General features: G+C 47.4%; 1 protein-coding gene across 1 annotated transcript in view; it reads left to right on the top strand.

Moving 5' to 3' along the window:
- Window positions 1-7,433: 7,433 nt before the first annotated feature.
- The window catches only part of RGS19 (regulator of G protein signaling 19), a 61,367-nt gene continuing 45,822 nt past the window's right edge, over window positions 7,434-22,978 (top strand). The window contains exon 1 of the mRNA XM_083744756.1: window positions 7,434-7,714. The gene's annotated coding sequence lies outside the window, so the exon portion shown is untranslated. The remainder of the gene's footprint in view (window positions 7,715-22,978) is intronic.

Genomic DNA, 22,978 nt, shown 5'->3' with positions numbered 1-22,978 from the left:
CCCCCCCCATCGGTCTCTCCCCCTCGCTTCTCCCCCAACCCTTCTTCATTCTTCTTTGGCGATCCCTCGCAACAGAGTAAGATTATAAACACAGTCTCAACAGTGAGTCCTTATGGGACTATGGAGGCCAATTCTGGATCCACACGTCCTTCCACAGTGGGGACATAGGTTTCTGGGCAATTGTTGTTTACGGTGAGGGTTTGACAAGCGTGCCTTCCTCTTAGCACGTTTCTCCCTTGCGTCCTGAGTTTGAGTATCTTCAAAGCCCATAACACCTTTAGTAAAGGCTGTTCTCCAATTGGAGTGCTCGCAGGCCAGTGTTTCCCAATTGTTGGTGTTTATACTACATTTTTAAAGATTTGCCTTGAGACAGTCTTTAAACCTCTTTTGTTGACCACCAGCATTACGCTTTCCATTTTTAAGTTCGGAATAGAGTAGTTGCTTTGGAAGACGATAATCAGGCATTCCCCAACCCTATAATGTCTATAACAATAGTCTCTCACATAGAATAGGGATGCGGGTGGCGCTGTGGGTAAAACCTCAGTGCCTAGGACTTGCTGATCGTAAGGTCGGCGGTTCGAATCCCCGCGGCGGGGTGAGCTCCCGTCTATCGGTCCCAGCTCCTGCCCACCTAGCAGTTCAAAAGCACCCTTAAGTGCAAGTAGATAAATAGGTACCGCTTTATAGCGGGAAGGTAAACGGCGTTTCCGTGAGCGGCACTGGTGCTGGCTCGCCAGCTGCAGCTTCGTCACGTTGGCCACGTGACCCGGAACTGTCTTCGGACAGCGCCAGCTCCCGGCCTCTTAAGCGAGATGAGCACGCAACCCTAGAGTTGGACACGACTGGCCCGTACGGGCAGGGGTACCTTTACCTTTACCTTAGAAAGGACTCCCATGAACTGAAAGCAGACTGTATACACTCTTGTAGCCCAAGTAATAGAAGGCAGCTTTCTACAGTTTTCAGACAGCACAGCTGCATCTACAAACTGTTTTGCATTCATTTGCAATCTATGCTGTTATGATTAACCCCAATACGTCCCTTACTATTTGTTCTGCACCACTTTCTCCTGGAATCAAAGGCTCGCCTTGTTTTGTATCATGCCATGTTCTCTTCTTAAGATTTTAGATTTTCAAATCCAGTCCAAATGGTAGTGTTCTACCAACTTGCCTCCGACCTACAGACATAATTTTTATTCTGCCTTCGGGAGAATTCGCCCTTGTGATAGGTATTGGGGTAGTTGTACACGATCATGCCTTCAATATTGTTAGAACCTGCAAAGGTTTCAGAATAAATACTACTCTGTTTCTAATTGGGGCATGTCCTGTGGCTGAAATCTTGTAACTTTTAATGCCATAGATGTTCCATGGAGGGGGGTGCTTTCATACCCTCCTACCAGGGCACACAAAAAAAACAACGGCATTTGCAGCTTCTAGGGCTGGGCGAATCATGTGACGTGTGGAAGATCATGGCACCAAAAGACAGGCTTGGGAGGGCACCGTGCGAGATCACGGCTCCCTAAAAAGTTTGTAGTCTGAGATTGTGGTGCCCAAATTGGCCAGTGCTCTTGTGCGAAAAAACGGGGTGTCCTGATTTTACCAGGGCACTTGAGGTGGTTAAATCATAGCACAACTTTTGCTGCCCCCACCTAAAGAAAAGTCAGGGCAAAAGTCGAGATGGGTCCTTAGAAAACTCAGCTCAAATACAGGAACAAAACCCAAACAATATTGCAGACGATTCCTGTTTATCGCAGTCGCTCCTTCCAGATCTGAGAGTGTGAGAAAAGATTAAAGGTCACTGCCATTGCCTACGACAATTGCTGGATAATAATAATAATAACAAATTCATACAGATAAACTGCATTAACCACATCTGCTGGAAATCTTCCAGCCCCCCCCCCCGCCCGGTTATTACAAATGTGCAGTAGACAAAGTGGGGGGGAAACTAGAGATGGGTGATAAATTTGATTCAGTTCCTATTTAAAGATGAATTTATCCGATTCACAGTTTCTTGAGTACCAAAACACAGCCATTCAATGAAATTCGCACTTACCTGACCTTTGCGGTACAGCTCTCCAACCAAACGATTTGACCAAAATGCCATTATTGGGGAAAAGCATGTGTAAAAAGGAATATACTAGTGAAAACAACATGCAAAATAAATAAATAAAATAAATGATTCCATGTAAGGAAATTGCTTGAAAATGGTGTGCATGAGTCAAATCTGCGTACAAAAATGTGCTTATTGGGAGAAAATGACACAAAAATGCTGGAATGTACATGACAGTTGGGTTTAAAACAAAAATGTAAATTGCTGCAGATCTGTAGAAAATTGAATTTGACATTGTGGGGGGGAAATAGAAACTGAGCAGAACAAAATTGACAGTTCCTTCCGTTCCTAAAAGAAACCCCAAACAACTGACAAACATTTCCCACCATGATAGAGCTCAAACACAGGAAGGGCCACAGACCAGTGATGGAGAATACGCTTTGTCTTCAGAAAGTCTTGTGCTTACTCCCCGGTAGAGATGGAAAAAATTCCATGACTGAAACCACTGACAGTCTCTGCCAATCAGTGTAGACCAGGCATGGCCAAACTTGGCCCTCCAGATGTTTTGGGACTGCAATTCCCATCATCCCTGACCACTGGTCCTGTTACCTAGGGATGATGGGAGTTGTAGTCCCAAAACATCTGGAGGGCCGAGTTTGGCCATGCCTGGTGTAGACCATGGTTAGCTACCAGACTACAACTCCCATCAGGCCTGACCATTGCCCATGCCGGCTGGGAGGTGATGGAAGCCCAATATGAGAAGGGAACAGGTAAGCCACAACACGTTAAGGCAGGGGTGGGGAATGAGTGCCATTCCAGATGTTGTTCCCATCTGGAATTTGAACCACAATACCTCAAGGACCGCCTCTCCCCATATGAACCGCCCCACACCCTGAGATCATCTTCTGAGGCCCTTCTTCACGTGCCTCCTCCGCAAGAGGTCCGGGGGGTGGCAACATGAGAACAGGGCCTTTTCTGCGGTGGCGCCTTGTCTTTGGGGTACTCTCCCCAGGGAGGCTCACCTGGCGCAATTGTTACATATCTTTAGATGTCAGGCAAAAACATTCCTTTTCCTCCCACCACCCCACTGGCCTCTGGCTGATTAAACTACCTATAGAGGGTTTATTGTATCTGTTTGTTACCGCCTCGCATATTTTTGTGTTCATAAACTGCCCTGTGGTCCTCGGATAAAGGGTGGCATAGAAAACAAACAAACAAACAATCCATCCCAGATTCAGGTAGGTAGCTGAATTGGTCTGACGCAGTCGAAATAAATAAATAAAAATTAAAAAATTGCCCAGTAGCACCTTAGAGACCAACTAAGTTTGTTCTGGATCTTCAGTGTATCTGAAGAAGTGTGCATGCACACGAAAGCTTATACCCAGAACAAACTTAGTTGGTCTCTAAGGTGCTACTGGACAATTTTTTAAATTTATTTCAAAATCATCCCCGATCATTGGTCACTCTGGCTGGGCTGATGGAAGCTAGAAATTTAACCACATCTGGATGGCTGTATGTTCCCTGCTCCTGTGCTAACCGTTGCTAAACACAGACAGACAGCATATTGGAGAACATCCAACAAAAGTCTCTGCCACATTCCTTCACTCTGCTGTGTCACCACAAGTTGCAAACCACAGGTGTTAAGACTGCAGTGTCCTTTACACCTGGGCTGATGGTTTGTTTCCCCCCACCCCAGACAACCAAAGTTTGCTTGGGGTGGGATGAGCAAACTACGAGTCCAAGACTGGAAGACACGACAAGCTAAGGTTTGGGCCCAGACTACCTGGAAGATAAAGGTGTTAAAATCTCCAGATGAGCACCTTCTCTGGGTCTCATCAATATCAGATGCTTGGCTCCCTCTTTTAATCCTTCCTCCCAAGTTTACTGAGACAAGCCTTCGGAATTTAAGGTGCAGACGATGTTGAGCATAGGGCTCCTTTCAGGGCAAACTGGATTTTCACGTTGGCACTGGAAAAGGCATGCGAGAGATTTTCACATTTCCAACCCTTGAAGGCAAGGAAACGGAAAGGTTTTGGGGAAAACGAAAGCGTTTGCCGAGATCATGCAATTTCTACACGAGTTTTTTCTCTTGATGGATTCCAACTTTTACTTGAAAGGAGCGTTAAAAAAATTCATGGAGAAGGTTCTCAAGGGCTACTGGTCATGATGGGCTATATGTTGTCTCCAGGATCAGAGCTCTATAGTATTCCTCTGGATATCAGTCGCTTGGGAACAAACCTATTGCACTCAAATTCTGCTTGTGGGGTGGGAAGCGGGTGGCACTGTGGGTTAAACCACAGAGCCTAGGACTTGCCAATCAGATGGTTGGTGGTTCGAATCCCCGCGATGTGGTGAGCTCCCGTTGCTCGGTCCCTGCTCCTGCCAACCTAGCAGTTTGAAAGCACACCAGTGCAAGTAGATAAATAGGTACCACTCCGGCGGGAAGGTAAACAGTGTTTCTATGCGCTGCTCTGGTTTGCCAGAAGCGGCTCAGTCTTGCTGGCCCTTTGACCCGGAAGCTGTACACCGGCTCCCTCGGCCAGTAAAGTGAGATGAGCGCCACAACCCCAGAGTCGGTCACGACTGGACCTAATGGTCAGGGGTCCCTTTACCTTTACCTGCTTGTGGGATTCCCTTTGAGAAAGCTGACTGGCCACGGTGAGACTAGATAGGCTTTTGTTCCAATCCAGCAAGACGATTCCAATGTTATTATGTGAATGCATTTCGCCTCTTATTCATAATGAACTCCACTAATGCTATCCAAATGGAGGGCAGGCATATGAACAAACTGTAGTGCTTTAAAGTTCCTAGCAATCTTTTTGCAAGCAGCCCTCAATTTCCAGGCCTTTTACTCAGGGGTTGGCAAGGCTTTTGTGGCTTGGGAAGGTTCACGGTCCCGCAGACACCGCGGTGGGCCGGAGTGTGCACACACGCATGAGCAAATGCTATTTCCAGCACGGAGGAGGCTTGCGCAGCTTCCCATTGACTGCAGGAGCTTCCTGCAGCCAATGGGAAGCCGGCCAATGTCACGGAAGGCAGTCCCCACTCTGGTCTGCGCCAGTTTAGTATGACACACAGGAGCCAACTGAGCAGGCGGTGGGGGTCCATGGGCTGGTTAAACGTGCCCCATGGGCCGTTTGTGGCCCATGGGCCTTAGGTTGCTGACCCCTGCTTTTACTGCAGGATCATGCAACTTCTCTAGAGCAAGCAGCTCCAGGGATGTAAACGGTTTTAAGTCTTCAAAGCCCTTACAGTCCAGGTCTCTTTTAACAAGAACTGACTTAAAAACCAGGGTGTCGCTAACACTGCTTGCGTCTTTTAATTTGGAACTGCTCAAAGCGTACATTTTGGAAACTGCAGCTAGCTCAGAACCGGGCAGCCTTTTTGTACCTATATTTGAGATCCTATTTTGATTTATGTGGAAAAACTTCAAATTGGCTGTGGGGGTTTTTTAACATGTTATTCGTTGTTTATGACTACTTTTGTTATGTTGCAGCTATGTATTTTTTTCATGTCCTAAGCCAAGGGTTAGCAATGTGCAGCCCACGAAGACCATTTTACTGGCCCACAAGCCACCCCCGAACTGAGCGACCGGCTCGACAAATCCCCCGCACACTGCACTAAACCAGCGCAGCAGGGCGACTCGCTGAGTGGCACCGGAAAATGCGTCTCCACACGTGCAGATACCAGAAATCGCTTATTATTATTATGACACAAAAGCAATGATTATGAATCCAGAGCAGCAGCAATTATGATCCTTGGGAGGTGTGTGCATTAGCCATCACCTGTGCTATGAGGGGGCCTTGGGAAATGGTGCCACAATTTTTTTTAAAAAAAATGTCTTTATTTATTACATTTGTATCACACCTTTCCATTTTTATTGCTGCAATAACCCTGAGAGATGGGTCTCAGGCTAAAGGCCATCCACTGAGCATCACAACTAGGGGAGCATTCTAGGATTGCAGTCCTAGTCCAGCACTGTAACCACTAAACCACACTGCCTCTCCTCTGTATGGCAGGGTCTATGGAGTCGGACCTATGGTCCAGCTGACAATGAAGCTGGTTAAGAAATAAGTCTTGGCACATATAGCCAATTGCAAATGTTCAAAGCCCGAAACATACCTGGTCACCCTAATCCTGACACACCAGCCCCATAAGGCAGGCCAGTATGATTAACCCCTTCCTGCAAGTGGTTGAGGCTGCGTGTGCTTGTGTTGAGGCTAAGCAGAATAGTGCCCTGCCTTAAGGCTCCTTAGCAGCTTGTGGCTGCAATGAGATTTGAACTATGGTTGTCATGCACTAGGACCTGGGAGACAAGGGTTCAAATCCCCTCTCTGCCATTGTGGTGGTGGCCTAAAGGGCCACAATAAATGTGATAATGTGGACCCCTGTAAATTCTTGAGTGTGCTTCTAATAGAGCATTTATGGTAGCCTGTTATTTTATGAAACTGACGATTTTGCATGTTGCCGTCCCCATTGGGGCAGAAATAGCCCTTGGGCCAGTCACTGTCTCTCAGCCTTGCCTATCTCACAGGGCTGTTGTGGGATTAATGTGTTAAAAATCCTGCAAGTCACATTTGCTCCTTGGAGAAAAGGGTGAGCTATCACTGCAATAAAGGCGCTCTCCAGCATTTCCTGGAAGAAGAGGTAGCAGATGCGCAGTGACTCCCGCATCCACTCACCTGGGCGGCAGGTGAGAGGCTTGGGGAGCCACCTCTTCGAGTTCCCCCACCGGGAGCGTCAGGAAGGCTACCACCCTCCTTTCGCGCTAACTATCCAAACGGTGAAGGAAGGGCGCTTTGCACGTGCCCAGAGGCACTCCTGGCCCTCCACACCTGCCCATTCCTTTCGGCTGCGCTCTGCCCCGAATCCGAATGCCAGCCCAGGTTAAACTCCAACAAAAATAACGCTAATAATAATCAAAGCGGTTCAAAGAAAAGCGCGTGGCGAAGGAGCGCGCAAAACGGAGCGCAGTCTGAACTTTCTCACGTGCGGAGCCCCTTAAAAACATACACACACCTCAAAACCCCCAACCCCCCCCCAAAAAAATACTACTCCGCTCTGCAACTTGCGCCGTCGGCGGATGCAATGCAGATGGCGAGCAGGTTCGATTTTCTTTCTCCTATTTGCAAGCCTCTCTCTCTCTGCCTGCTGCTTGAGCGGTTTTTTTGCACGGTGCAGCAGCAGGCGCTGGGTTTTGCAACGCATGCATGCACCCGGGAAAAGGTGTGCATGTGCGCATGCATGCGTGTGCATGAGCTGGGGGTGGGGTGGCAACCCCTACTGCCCGGTCCCGGGAAGAGGGAGGTGGAGAGAGAGAGGGGGGGGAGCGGGAAGGGGGCTGGTTGGTTCGCTCTTGACGCGAGGAAGTGCAAAACAGCAGTTGCTTTAGGAAGTCAATCGCTGGGGCTGGGGGACGCGTGCGCAGTGGAGACCCTGCCAGCCAGTATTTTTTTTCTTCTTCTTCAAAGCTTGCTTTCCAATTCTCTCTTCGCCTCCTTCCCTCCCCCCTCCCTTTCCTCAAAGGGTGTCGATTCTGGAGCTTTAAAATAAGAGGCGAGGAAGAAGCGGCCCGGGGGGGGGGGGGGAGGAAGGCAAGCAAATCAGGAAGGCACGGATGTGCTCCAGCCGGCGGGGGGAGGCTGCAGGGGCCTCGGATGCACAGAACGTGAGTAACCCCCCTCTCCTTTTTTTTTGCAAAAAAATGTATATTCTCTTATCTACGGAAAGACAGACCAGCATCCACTCTCCTGGTCCTCGGCGCGGGTGCAAAAGGGAAGCGATCGGGCCGGGGGTGGGGGGCAGAGGAGGGGGGTGTTTCCTGGGAGGAGGGGAGGGAAAGAGCGGGATCGGAGCAGACCTTGCAAAAGAGAGAGGAAAAGCCCCTCCGCCCCTCCCCGGTCCTCTTCCTGTCTTTGCATCGCGTTGCAAAAGAGAGAGAGAGAGAGAGAGAGAGACGAAAAACGGCTTTCCTGAAACTGCCGCGCGGGGAAGCGAGCCTCTTTCTCTCTCCCTCCCGTCTTCATAAATGCATCAAGTGTGCCACTGGGGGGGGGGGGGGCAGGGAAGGAGAGATCCAGTTGCAATGGACTGGGAGGAGATGGGCAGCCGGGGTGGAGGTGGAGGGAAAGAAATAAGCCAAACACACACACACAGCCCAGCTGCTTCGTGCCTGCAAATTGCTGGGCTTGGAGGAAGGCAGGCAAAGCTTGTGGGTTTGGGGGGTCCGCGTCCCGTTTTGCCAAAAGAGCGAGGGTCTCTCTCTCCACACCCCCTCCTCTGGAGCGGGGGGGGGCACATTGCATTAAAAAAAACCCAAACACCCGTCCTATGGCCCTTTGCTTTTAAAATGAAAGCCATGTGCGGTGGTTTTGCATACGATTTGAGAGAGAGGCAGCCTTCCCTATGCGTGGCTTTTGCTCGGAAGGGGATCCGGAATGGGAGTTTGCATCGCTTACAACGCATTCGGTTGTCAGCTCTGGGGAGGTGGGGGGTGGGGGCTTCCCTTTTGGAAGGAGCAGCCAGGGCAGAGGGCTGGCGCGCGCCCTCCGGCTTCCTCCTCCGTGACCCGGGGATTTGCCGGGCGTGTCGCGTGGCGAGTGATGCCCGTCAGCCCTTGCACGAGTTGCTCGGAGCAAATATAAATTAATGCACATGTATAAATGTGCATTGATTTATAATGTGCGTTCAAGAGGGCTGCTGGGAGTGCCCTCTTGAAGGAGCTTTCCAACGCAACCCTGATTTTTTAAAAATGCACACAGATATATATATATGTGCATATAACTGGGCTGCAGTCCCTTCCTAGCTTGCATGCATGCCTGTCTGCATTGCAAGAGTGTTCCCCCACCCCGCCCGCTCTGCTGCATCCTCGCCCCCCCCCCGACGGTGGAGGGAAGGGAGGGAGGCGCAGGGGTTTTCCCATTCCAGAGTCTGCGGTGGGGGTTTTCCCTCCTCCTCCTCTTCCTCCCTGCAAATATCCTCTCTTTCCCTCTCTCCAATTCCTTTCCCCCCTCCCCCCCTTTTCAGCCCCACCCTGTAGAGCTGGCATCCTCTGCCGGAGCAAGGGAACCCCTTTCTTTTGCACCGGGAGAGACAGCCCGCAGCAGAGATCTCCCCCTTTTCTACAGCAAGGAAATAGGACATGGGGGGTATTCGGGTGTGGGATTTCCCTGTCTTTTAATTCCGGGGCTTCCCAGCGGAGAGGAAACCCGGCCTCGCCTAAGGAAGAGCTGCGTTTTGCCTGGCATCCCCACCGCATTACCTCCGAAAGCCCTGTTTTAGTGGTGGCTCTTCTCCGGCATCCATGCTCTCTCTGCATGCAGAAATCCCCGCTGAATCCCTGGCGGAGGCACCCCAAGAAATGGGGGCAGGAGATCTTCCTTGGTGATGGACAGCTGCCCGTCAGAATAGACGGGCCACTGGACAGGAGGAGCCAGAGAGATCTGCTTCAGTTACAAGGGACGTGTTTTGTTTGTTTTTTAACGGCTGCCTGCTGAAAGTACCATGGCGATATACGTAATTTTGGCCGTGCCCAGATTCGATCTCATGACAGCCCTGTGATGGAGGTCATCCCTAGCTCCCGCGTTGCAGATTTTGGAAAGGGGGGAAAAAAGGAGAAGCAAAGGGTGCGAAAGAACTCAAGGCTAGGGAGGGATCTGAAGCCTGGCTTGGATATTTCTATTCATTTTATTGTTTTTTTATCTGACATGGACCTCCCTTTCCTCATTCAATCCTGTGAGGTAGTTAAGGACGAGAAGCAGTGGCTGACCCAAGGTTACACAGAGCTTTGTGACTGCGTCAGGATTTGAACCCAGGTCCTGGTTCAGTTATGCTGTCCTCCTGGCAGAACCCTGAGTTTCCTGCAGAATGTTCAATCTTTGTCAATACCGCCTCCTCTCTGACTTTGAGAGGCAGTGTGGGGTAGTGGTCAGAGTGTCGGACTAGGTCCTGGGAGGCCAGGGTTTGAATCCCCACTTGGTCACGAAACTCACTGGGTGACCTTGGGAGCTGTTCACTCCTCGTTAGAAACTCAGATATATAAGCTTAAGCACCAAATGGCTCCTTAAACCAGGGTTATAGTCGCCCAAACAGAACGCCTTGTTGCCATTTTGGGACTGGGCTGTTCAAAAAGTCGTAGGTTTCAATGTGAGTTTTTGGTTCCTGGAATTCGTTTTGATTGTGCAGATAAAATATGATAGAAATTCTACAAGGTGTGTTGTTAGTGTGTGAAAAAAGTCACGGTTCGAAGACGCCCGGGCACGTACCTCCAGGTGGTGGAGATGTCAGGCGCCATTCCTAGCACATGGGCATTTTCACTTAGTCACAGGTGGCTGATACGGTAAAGGTAAAGGGACTCCTGACCATTAGGTCCAGCCGTGACCGACTCTGGGGTTGCGGCGCTCATCTCGCTTTATTGGCCGAGGGAGCCAGTGCACAGATTCCGGGTCATGTGGCCAGCATGACTAAGCCACTTCTGGCGAACCACAGCAGCACATGAAAACGCCGTTTACCTTCCTGCCGGAGTGGTACCTATTTATCTACTTGCACTTTGACGTGCTTTCAAACTGCTAGGTTGGCAGTAGCAGGGACCAAGCAACGGGAGCTCACCCCGTCGCAGGGATTCGAACCGCCGACCTTCTGATTGGCAAGTCCTAGGCTCTGTGGTTTAACCCACAGCGCCACCCGCGTCCTGCGTGCAAAATGCACCTGGCAAATTTTGAAATGCTGAAGTTGCTGCATCTCAGCTTGGCCTACCTCACAGGCCTGTTGTAGGGATTAAATGAGTAGGGATAGAAGCATGTTTGTCACCGTGAACTCCTTGGCAGGAAAATGTGAGGTGCAAATGCAATTAACAACAAATATCTCCAGTTAAAGACGAGGAAACGTCTTTTTCTGCCAGTCAGAGAGGTCAGGCAGACCAGTGGTCTCTGCCTAAGGCGTCCTTCTGTTTTTCTGTTGTTGTTTTTTTGTTGAATTCAGGAGGAATTGGTGGAAATGGGTGCAGCGTGAACCTCCAAGCGCCTGTGTGAATTGCGATTTGTCTCGTCCAGCACACTTTGGGGATATCTTAAGCCCAGTGACTGTACCTTTCGATCCGGATGGGCGGACCGTTCAGATTGCAAAAACAACGGCGGTGGCTCCCTCCGTTTGTTTTGCTTTCCTGGCACGGGCGACGCGCAGCTGTGGTTTTGCAAAACGAAGAAACGTCAAAATGGGAAAGATGCGAGAGTCAATTAAAAGATCATTTATAAAACCACAAATTTAGAAAAAGGACTCCCACACTCGCTGCTTGGAGCCTAAGCTGCTCTCAGCTAGCGCCAGCGAAGGAGAAGGCGGCAGCACAATTTGCCAGCCAGGTGGGGGCGGGCAGGTGGTGTCTGCCCCCCAGCAGGGGACCTGAGTGACATGCAGGTGTCTCTGTGCATGCCCAGCACCCAAATGTGGAAGGGAACCCCAGAGGGCATGGCAAGACCCCTTGAGAAACAAATACCCATCTAGCCCACCCTCTCAGATTGGCTCCTGCGGGTCTCTCATTCTCTCCTCAACGTGGCAGCACCCAAATATTTTGTACTACAGCTCCCAGTAGCATTAGCCATTTGCACTCCAAAACACCTGGGAGGGGTGCATGCCATTTTACATTCTCATGAATTAAGTCTTTTTCGCGTGGCAGAACTTTGGAACTCCCTGCCTCTTGATACCAAGGTGGGCGCCTTCACTGCACTTTTCTCGGCTGCTGCTACAAACATTTTTGTGTGCGCAAGCCTCTCGGGGAATTTAGAAAGTTGTTGCGAGTTTTAATCTGTTTTATAGTTTACAGTTATTTCAACGTGTCAAAAGTCTTAAATGTATTGTTGCCGGTTCTTCTTATTAGTGATTTTATTTGTTTTATCTTCTTTCGCTAACTGCTTTGAGGTTTTGTTTTGTTTTGTTTTTTGCAATCAAGCAGTCAATCAGTGTTACAAAATAAATAAAAATAAATCGATTATGGGGAGATGCTTGCTGCTGACCCGTTTAGCTAAGTATGGTCCACACTCCACTGGCTGGCAGTGGCTCTGCAGGATTGCAGCAGGAGTCTCTTCCCAGCTAACAAAATGAATTTCAACGGGGACAAATGTCAGGTTCTGCACTTAGGCAGGAAGAACCAGCTGCACAAATATAAGATGGGGGACACCTGGCTTGCTGGTAGTACATGTGAAAAGGATCTAGGAGTCTTGGTGGACCACAAGCTGAACATGAGTCAACAGTATGATGCTTTATTTTGGTAAAGGTAAAGGACCCCTGACAGTTAAGGCCAGTCGCGAACAACTCGGGGGTTGCGGTGCTCCTCTCAATTTACAGGCCGAGGGGCCCGGCGTTTGTTCGCAGACAGCTTCTGGGTCATGTGGCCAGCATGACTAAGCTGCTTCTGGCGAAACCAGAGCAGTGCAAGGAAACGCCGTTTACCTTCCCGCTGGAGCGGTACCTATTTATCTACTTGCACTTTGACGTGCTTTCGAACTGCTAGGTTGGCAGGAGCAGGGACTGAGAAACGGGAGCTCACCTCGTCGCAGGGATTCGAACTGCCGACCTTCTGATCGGCAAGCCCAAGAGGCTCAGTGGTTTAGACCACAGTGCCACCCGCGTCCTGCATTATTTTGAGCGATGAGTTAATTTTGTTTTTGAGAGAGAGAGAGAGAGGATTCTGTTCTTTTCTTTTGATAGAAAAGTTGTTTCTGTGCAAGATTGTTTAAAAGGCAGGTCCCTGCCCTAGAGAGCCTACAGTTGAAGACCCCGCTTTGGGGAGCCTAAAGGGAAGGGGGGCAAAGGAGAGAAGGGTGAATGGGAAAGATATGTATCCTGTTCATTTACACGTACCAAGTGTTCGTTTCTGTAATGCAGAGGTGGAGCATTTTTCATTCTGCCCTGTACTCGTCGCATGCAGCACTGTTTCCATTCTGCTGTGGTTCGCCTTCTTCCATAAACAACACTTTTTGTCTCATTTTGTTTGCTGTGGCAAAAGTGCGTAATTCGGATAAGTTACGTTATTCCACCCAATTCATTTGCAAAAGCAGGTGGGAGGCGAACGTGACTGTTTGCCAACTGAAAGCAACTGGGACAACAGCAAATCCCAATTGTATTGGCCAGGTGGATTTCTGCTCTGGACATGGGACAGGTATGCCGGCTATGGCAGATTGCACCCCTGTTTCCATTTCTATTTGAATTCTCCAACATGATGTCCCTAGTGAGGACTAAGGGGGTGTGCCAAAAGCTTTATAGGAAGAGTGGCTCTTGGGATATAAGGATGGAGAGAGAAACAGAGGACGAGGCCTAGGACCCACATACCTACGGGACTGCCTCTCCTGGTATGCCCCACGGAGGACCTTAAGGTCCACAAATGACAACATTTTGGAGGTCCCAAGTCGCAAGGTGGTTAGATTGGTCTCAACTAGGGCCAGGGCCTTTTCAGTACTGACCCCGACTTGGTGGAACGCTCTGTCACAAGAGACTAGGGCCCTGCGGGACTTGACATCTTTCCGCAGGGCCTGCAAGACAGAGCTGTTCCGCCTGGCCTTTGGTTTGGACTCAGTCTGACCCTTATGTTTCCCTCCCCTTATGGTTTTGATCTATGGGCTACTTATAAAATGAGGTTGCATTTTAAATTGCATTTTAATTTTTTTTCCCTATTAAATTTTTATTGTAATTTTACCGGTGTTAGCCACCCTGAGCCCGGCTCTGGCCGGGGAGGACGGGGTATAAATAATTTTTATTATTCTTAGAATTAGAATTAAGGATAAGGGGACATGAAGCCAGTGTAGGGGTTCAGTGAGATGCAGGGGTGCAGCCTTTATGTGAGCTACACAAAGGGCTGCAGCACAGTGGTTAATGCAACTGGTATTCAGAAACATTGCTGCTTTCATCAATATCATAATCATCATTAATTTAATTTGTTTACCCCCTCCGTCCAAAGATCACTGGGCAGTTCACAACATAAAAGTACAAAAGGAAAAGTACAAAAGGAAAACCCAGGATAGCTCAGTCTGTAGAGCAAGAGGCTCTTAATCTCAAGGACATGGGTTCGATCCCCGCCCTGGGCAAAAGATTTCCTCCCAAATCTGCAAGTGTGTCTATAAAGCACAAAACACGTTGACGGTTGAATCTTCCTACTACACTTAAGTAAAGCCTTGCCATAATAATAATAATTTATTATTTATACCCCGCCCATCTGGCTGGGTTTCCCCAGCCACTCTGGGCGGCTTCCAACACAATATTAAAATAAAGTAATGCATCAAAAAGAATTTCATTCATTCAAAGAACGTAAACATAGCTGTTCTGCCCCTGCCAGTGCTCACCCAAATTTTCCTATCCCCCCCCCCCCCCCTTAATTGGGAAAATTGAGGGAGAAAGTCCTTGGGGTGGGATCTGCTTTTCCCCTCGCTCCAGTTTCCTGGGCTCACAGACGTCTAGGTGGGAGAGGTGAATTGGCTTCTGCTAGATAAGGACGACTAGCTGAAACCTTGCAGAAATACTGGAAAGCATCTTTTGGTGCATACGGCGACGGAAGAAGCACATTCCCCGAAACGTGCCACAGTGGCTCCTGTCACAGTCGCTGCAGCCTGTAGATGGGTGGGTCTCCTCTAGGGAACCGTCAACCTGTCTGGGAAGGAAACAGTTTTCCTTAAGCAGCTGTGCAGAGCCTTCCAAGAGACCTTGGCAGACATCAGGTTGTTTAAAGAGGCCGCTGGCAGATTCTGATGTTTGGCTACTCTTCATTTCTCCTCCAGAGTCAGTACCGTATCCACACACACCAAAACAGACCAGATCTCCTTGTTTTCTGGACACCTAGGGTTCTTGAACTCCGCTGGCCAGATGGCATAGGTCTGGAGTTCCCCTTGTGCTTGAAAAATTGTTGCATTTATTTTACAGTGGTACCTTGGTTCTCATACTTAATCTGTTCTGAACCAAAGCGTTCCAGAACCAAGCAATGCTTTGAAAAAGTAATGCAAAATGGATTAATCCGTTCCAGACTTTTAAAAACAACCCCTAAAACGGCAACTTAACATGAATTTTACTATCTAATGAGACAATGAAAGCAATAATCAAGGTACTGTACTGTAAAATAAATAAAACAGTATTGTAGAGGATAATTTTTTTAAAAAAGTCTTACCTGCACTGATGAAAGCCATTGTTTGGATGGGGGGGGGGCTTTTATGCATTTCCGCCATCAGTCAATCAATCAATCAATCAATCAATCAGTAGCTGAACGGATCCACACAGTAAAAAATAAATTAACTGAAAAAGCCTCAAAACAAAAAACGCAAAATAAGTAGCAAAAACGAAAGCACCAAATATAAGCTCCAAATATCACCTCAGAACACTGCAATTGGAAAGAGAAGGCTTGAATTACAATGGGGGTGGGGGACGGATGCAAATTAGCAGCGCAACAGGAAACACAGGGGGACTCAAAACGGAGCACGTTCGGCTTCCCCCCAAAAGTTCGAAAACTGGAACACCTACTTCCGGTTTTGCAGCGTTCGGGTTCCAAGTTGTTCGTGAACTAAGCTGTTCAAAAACCAAGGTACCACTGTATTTGGTTTTTCGGCATCCGTCTGTCTCGGGAGAGACAGTGGAAGAGCGTGCCTTCGGGGAGGAAGTCCAGCCGTTGGGGAGTTGCAGCGCCTGCTGTGGCTGTAGAGACCGATAGGGGAGAGACATGTTTTGTTGCAGCTGGAGCAGAGGAAAGTGTCTTGCTAGGCTGCTGCAGATGCACCACCGTGTTTCTTTTATATTTATTGCATTTATATTCTACTTTTTCCCCCTCCAAGGAGCACACATGGTTCTCCCTCTCCTCATTTAATTCCCACAACAACCCTGTGAGGTAGGTTAGGCTGAGAGGCAGCAACTAAACCCAAGTCACATGTTGAGCTTCGTGGCCAAGTGGGTATTTGAACCCAGGTCCCAGTCTGACACACTAACCACTATGCCACACTGTCTCACTGCCATGATGTTTGTAACAAGGTCCATCCTGTTTCATATATACCTGTCTGATCACCTGAAGAAGCCTTCCTGGTTGTTCCACAGTTAATTCACTTTCGTATAATTTCTTTGTGACGTGAGGCTTTTAGCATAGTAACTTGAGTCCAGCTCTGAGGGCCTTCTGACGGTTCCCTCATTGCGAGAAGTGAGGTTACAGGGAACCAGACAGAGGGCCTTCTCGGAAGTGGCGCCCTTCAGATGTCAATGAAATAACTATCTGACTTTTAGAAGACATCTGAAGGCAGCCCTGTTTAGGGAAGTTTTTAATGTTTGATGTTTTATTGTGTTTTTAATATTCTGTTGGGAGCCACCCAGAGTGGCTGGGGAAACCCAAACAGATGGGCGGGGTATAAATTTTTTATTATTATTATTATTATTATTATTATTATTATTATTATTATTATTATTATAGTTTTCCTATTAAAATCAGACAGGTACCTACCATTCTGGTTGTTTGTCACCTGCTGAAAATTTATTTGTTTTGCCAAGCGCTTTTGGAGAATTAATTTGATTTTTTGTCATTTGTTCTGTATTTTATGATCTTATAATTTTTCTCATATATATATATAGAGAGAGAGAGAGGGAGACATATAAATAAATAAAAACTTAGAGTGCTTGCAAAGGATATAAGGAAATATTCGTCTCTTGGATGGTTTTGTCTGCCTGTGAAAGTGATCTGCCAAATATTAGGAGAGCATCCTCTTGTCTGGTCAACTTTTCGGCCTCCAGGCAGCCTCAAAAAATATAATAAAAATAAAAAAGGGGTTGTAACCAGTGACATGAAAGGGATTTGCTGTCCCACTCTCAACTCTTTCTGCTGCTTTTCCTTGTGTTCTCAAGGCATTTTCAGGCGCATAACTAGGAGATGTCCGATGGCATGTCTTCACAAAATGGGAACAGGCAAGACTGAAATCTTGTCTCCTCCTTGACAGCCGAAGTGGAAATTCCATGCTCAGGGGTAGTGTATCGCTGAATGGCACAAAATTTGGGGGGCAAGGTGGGTTGCGTGGTTTCTCGCCTCCCTTTTTTCCTCTGGGGCATCTCGCTGGCAGCTTTTGGAAGCAGAGAGCCCTGGTCAAAACAGAAATGTTCAGCAAGGCAATTTTCGCAATTGTGCATGTGGAAACTGTGGGGAGCCAAAGTGCGACACTGCGTACATAAAGCGCCGCAGTTGTGAGAGCAAAAGAGGAAATGTGTGCTGTGCTATTGAATCAGTACCTTAGGAAGGTGTGGAGCGATGGAGAAAGATAGGAGGTTAGGACGTGTTGAATTTTCCAATTTCCCAAAACGAGGTGTGCTAAAAAGTTGTGACATGACCTGGGAAGTCAAAAGATAGTTTGGTTAAGTTAACATGATTTAGTTTTGCTTGGTAAGTAACGTATTCACTCAAATGTAATGTGCACCTTTTTTTGGCCAAATTATGTCACAAAAATCTGGGTGCGCATTAGATTTGATTGTGCATTTACATTCACCAGCAAGAAAAATGTTGGTTTTGAAAATTGAGGTGCGCATTAGATTCGATGGCGCATCAGATTCGCATAAATATGGTAAAATGTGTGCAAAGTGGCATAGAAATCATTAGAAATGTTTGCCAAGTACTTGCAGTTAAATTATATATTGCTTTTGTTTTTATTTTCTTTGGTTATTAAGCATTGCCTGACATTTTCAGAAGGTAAAATTAAAATTCTTTGTTTTTCCGAAAGCAGTTTCTGTGCTTACAGAATCCTAGAATTGGAAAGGGACCATGCGAGTCCAACCCATTGCAATGCAGGAATCCTTTGCCCAGCATGAGACTCGAACCCACAACCAACCCTGAGGTTAAGTGTCTCATGCTCTGCCAACTGATGATTATTTTAAAATTATTAGATGCCAAACTTTCGGAGCTGGCATCAAATTCTTCCAGCCTTTCCAAGTCCATTGCTGGTGTAGAATTGGGAACAACATTAAAGAAAATAAAATCTCCAAGCATGTCGAAGGAGCATTATTTTTAGTGCTTTGCATAATTTATATTGCATGCTGAATTTAGACTTCTTTCTGGCACGTTAGGGCACCTTGGCAGAAAGCGCATGAGCAACCTTCTCCTTGCAACAGATAAATGCCCTTTGGCTCTCACATCCTTTCCTGTCTCTCAGCAAAGCCTTTTCCACTGCACTGCTCAGGAATGCTTTTCAAAAGGGGGGTTAGGAAACACATTCCATTTTGTCTAAGGGAAATGCTGATTAAATAGCTATTGACTCTTCTTAAGCTGTCTTTGATGGAGCTTTAAGTAGTGATTAATAGGTGCTTATCTGCCCCTGCGTTGTCCGTACCTCTATAAATATGCTATTTGTGCAACAGTACTTGGCTGATGTAAATCTTAAGGCCCGGAAGGATTATAGAGATATAACACTCGAGGGAGCCCTTGTATTCTTTCGTGGAAAAAACTGGTTTTGGGTGTTATGGGAAGGGGACGTATTTATGTGCACGCAGCGTAGGAGGTTAGAAAACTCTGTAAGTACAAGAAGAAACCGAAACTGAAAAAAAGCAGTTGTGAATAATACAGAAATAAGACCAAAACCCGGCACAGAGGTTAAAACAAGCTGAAAACCATTTTTTGCAGAGGAATGAAGACATTTTTCTCCCTGTCTTATAATAGTCGAGGACGTCCAATGAAACTGAATGCTGGGAGATCCAGGACAGATTAAAAAAAGGGCTTTGGCCCTGCCTTGTTAGACTGTGGATCTCCCTGCCACAGTAGGCAGTGTTGGCGTTAAAGGCAGATTGGACAAAATCATGGAAGGAAAGGCTACTTTCAGGTCCACTGTTGGAGGCGGTATGCCTTTCAATACCAACGGCTGAGAATCACCACTAGGAAGAGTTCTGTGACACTCATTTAAATCACTAGACAGTAAGACTTGATTTAAATCAATATTATTACTTTTTTTTACAGAAAGACTCATTCTTGCTGGTATAATCTTAATATTCACAACCAGAGGAAGGTTTCATTTTTGGAATAATAAATTTTCAGAGTAGTTTTTACAGTTACATCAAAAATCACCGATTTGGTTACGCAATCAGAAATACATATACCAATAATTATGAAATTATTGTGAGGTTTAATAAGTTAACTGTTTATATTTGGACAACTTTTCTGCTGTACTTTACTGGAAGGAGAAAAAAATAATCATTTCCTTAATCACAATTTAAACAATTTATTTAACTAATGCGATAACATTGTAGCATATGTATCCATGTTTGTTAACTGATGTGGTTAAACTTTTTTAAAAAAAAACCACAAAAACTTAAGACTGTTTTAGTACACATGAAAAACTTAAAACAAATCCTTATTTCCTGATGGATAGCCTTTGGACTATAATGTAACCTAAATAGAAATTATCGTTATTCTTCCAACACAGGTATACACACAGACATTTCCCACCCTTGGATTTATGATAAATGTCTCCAAACACCCTCCATTTTTTGTGTATGTGTGTTTCCCACCCCAGCAGTGTTTTTGCAAGTCTGGGTGCTCTTGCTTTGCTTAAATAGAAAACTATCTTTAGAAAGATTTTTCCTCCAAAAGCATTTTATTTTAAAAATCCGATTTAAATTTTTAAAAATTGATTTTTAAAAAAATAAATTAAAAAATCATTGATTTTTATCCAACCAGCTCAGATCCCTCCTGTATCTGTTTGGTGTCTTCTGGGATGCAGAGAAGGGAAATTCTGATCCTAAACACCCACTCCCTTGCGGGATATCTTCAGGAGAAGAAAAAACTAAGGAGTAAATCCTGCACAAATCTGGAATGGAGTCCCTAAGATGGTTGGATGGCGTCTTGTCCACCTCCTTCCAGCGACTCCTGCAGCCAGGCTGGTGACAAATGCATTGCTCTGCTTTCCTTTGGATCCTGTCATAGAATCATAGAATCATAGAGTTGGAAGAGACCACAAAAGGGCCATCGAGTCCAACCCCCTGCCAAGCAGGAAACACCATCAGAGCGCTCCTGACATATGGTTGTCAAGCCTCTGCTTAAAGACCTCCAAAGAAGGAGACTCCACCACACTCCTGGGCAGCAAATTCCACTGTCGAACAGCTCTTACTGTCAGGAAGTTCTTCCTAATGTTTAGGTGGAATCTTCTTTCTTGTAGTTTGGATCCATTGCTCCGTGTCCGCTTCTCTGGAGCAGCAGAAAACAACCTTTCTCCCTCCTCTATGTGACATCCTTTTATATATTTGAACATGGCTATCATATCACCCCTTAACCTCCTCTTCTCCAGGCTAAACATGCCCAGCTCCCTTAGCCGTTCCTCATAAGGCATCGTTTCCAGGCCTTTGACCATTTTGGTTGCCCTCCTCTGGACACGTTCCAGTTTGTCAGTGTCCTTCAGTGAGGCTGAGAGAGGGGGTCTTGTTGTCTGGGGTCTGGGCAGCCCAGGACCTCCCTGCCCAGGGTTGCACCACAGGGAGGTCTCTTGGGTGCTACTAATGCAGCAGTTGGACTTCACCCCTGGAGGTGAAGGCAGATGCCATGAGAACGGGTCAGCAACCTTTTTCATCCGTGGGCCGTTCCACTGTCCCTCAGAACTTCGGGGGGGGCGGGCTATATAGTGGTACCTCTGGTTGCGAACGGGATCCGTTCCGGAGGCCCGTTCGCAACATGAAAAGAGCGCAACCCGCAGCGGCTCGCCTGCGCATGGCGTTTTGCGATTCGCCGCTTCTACACACGCGCATGAGGTCATTTTGCACTTCTGCACATGTGTGAGCGGCGAAACTCAGAAGTAACCCTTTCCGGAACTTCCAGGTCGTCGCCGGACGTCACTTAAAAGAACGTAACATAAAGCGGACATAACGTGAGGTATGACTGTACAGTGGTACCTCTGGTTGCGAACGGGATCCATTCCAGAGGCCCATTCGCAACATGAAAAGCCCACAACCTGAAGCGCCGTAACATGAGGTATGACTGTATTTTGGAAAAAAATAATGAGCAAATTCCTATGCGCCACAGATAACCCAGAGATGCATTTTAAATAAAAGGACACATTCGACTCATGTCAAAACACGCTGATTCCCGGACCGTCTGTGGGCCAGATTTAGAAGGAGATTGGGCTGGATCCGGCCCACGGGCCTTAGGTTGCCTACTCCTGTGTGAGAACAACGCGGGCGACTTGATGGCTCAATCCAGCAGTACTTTTCTGATGTTCTGAATTTGGACCTGGATATCCTCCCTGGAGACCCTTCTCCCAAGTTTCCCTGTCAACGATGTGAGGAGCAGTTGATTGCTAGAGAGACGATCTCTTCAGCAATGGTGGCCTGTTTGTGGAATGCCCTCTCCAAGCTGGCGTTTTAGGTGCCAGGCGAGGGTGTGGTTTTTTTAAAAAAGAGAATTATCCCAGGCATTTTAATGGGTACAGTGGTACCTCGGGTTAAGAACTTGATTCGTTCTGGAGGTCCGTTCTCAACCTGAAACTGTTCTTTAGCTAATGGGGCCTCCTGCTGCTGCCACGCCGCTGGAGCACAATTCCTGTTCTTATCCTGAAGCAAAGTTCTTAGCCTGAGGTACTATTTCTGGGTTAGCGGAGTCTGTAACTTGAAGCGTATGTAACCTGAAGCGTCTGTATCCCGAGGTACCACTGTATAGTTATCTGGTGCTTTTTTAGATTCTTTCACCAGATTAACAGTACAGTGGTACCTCGGGATCCGTTCCGGAGCCCCGTTCGCATCCTGAACGCAACGTAAGCCGTGATGGCGCATGTCCGCGGGTTGCGTTTTTCCGCTTCCGCGCATGTGCGTGATGTCATTTTAAGCGTCAGCGCATGCGCGAGCGGTGAAACCTGGAAGTAACGCATCCTGTTACTTCCGGGTTGCCGCGGAGCGCAACTCGAAGCACATTCAACCCGAGGTGTGACTGTACAGTCATACCTCTTGTTACGTCTGCTTCATGTTACGTTTTTTCAGGTTGCATCCTGCGGTGACCGGGAAGGAGTTACTTCTGGGTTTCACCACTCGTGCATGCACAGATGCTCAAAATGACATCATACGCAGAAGCGGCGAATCGCAACCAGCACGTGTGCAGGTGCGCCACTGCGGGTTGCGTTCCTTTCATGTTGTGAATGGGCCTCTGGAACGGATCCCATTCGCAACCAGAGGTACCACTGTATACAAAGCAGCCAGCCAGATATTCATAGGAAGCCTTCAAGCAGGACCTGGGGGCAACAGCCCAATTTCCCCGTCTGTGACCTCCAGCAATGGCATTTATAATAGGCATGGTGCCTCCAACAGCAGCATAGCTATTGGTAGCCACGGGGAAGGATACAAATGCCACAGATAAATGGAGAAACAGCCCTGGCAAAGCGCATGTAGAGACTCTGTGAGGAATGGCGTGGCGTTTTCCGATTCCAAAGAGAATTCAGCCGTCTTGCGGGGTACTTCCTGAGACACAGAGCAAGACTCGTCCTGCGGGGTACTTCCTGAGACACAGAGCAAGACTCGCCCGAGACAGATGGACCTGCACTTCAGAGTGGCTGAAGTGGGAGGGAAAGGAATGTGAATTCAATCCCAAGGCTTAACCCTATCTCCCCAGAAATTTAGAAACTCCTTTCCATAATCCTGCAAGCAGAAAGAGAAGGCCGTCTTTATATATGTTATTCCATTTCTATCTGCTATTCCTCCAAGATGGCTTACGTGTTTCTCCTCTCCGTCTTATTTTCACAACAACTCTGCCAGGTAGGCTCGGCTGTGAGTTGATTGTTATAAGAAAAAACTGCTCATTTTCCCTCATGGGGTACCCAAGAGTCCTTATGTAGGTTCTCTGTGGGCAGGAGAAAATAACTGGGGCCAACCAGAGAATACAGTGGTGCCCCGCAAGACGAACGCCTCGCAAGACGAAAAACCCGCTAGACGAAAGGGTTTTCCGTTTTTGGAGGCGCTTCGCTAAACGAAT

Source organism: Podarcis gaigeae (assembly GCF_964106915.1).
Source record: "Podarcis gaigeae genome assembly, chromosome: 6".
In the NCBI taxonomy this organism is placed as follows: Eukaryota; Metazoa; Chordata; class Lepidosauria; order Squamata; family Lacertidae; genus Podarcis; species Podarcis gaigeae.
The sequence above is the reverse complement of the archived record's forward strand: the minus strand, read 5'-3'. Positions and strand labels throughout refer to the sequence as shown.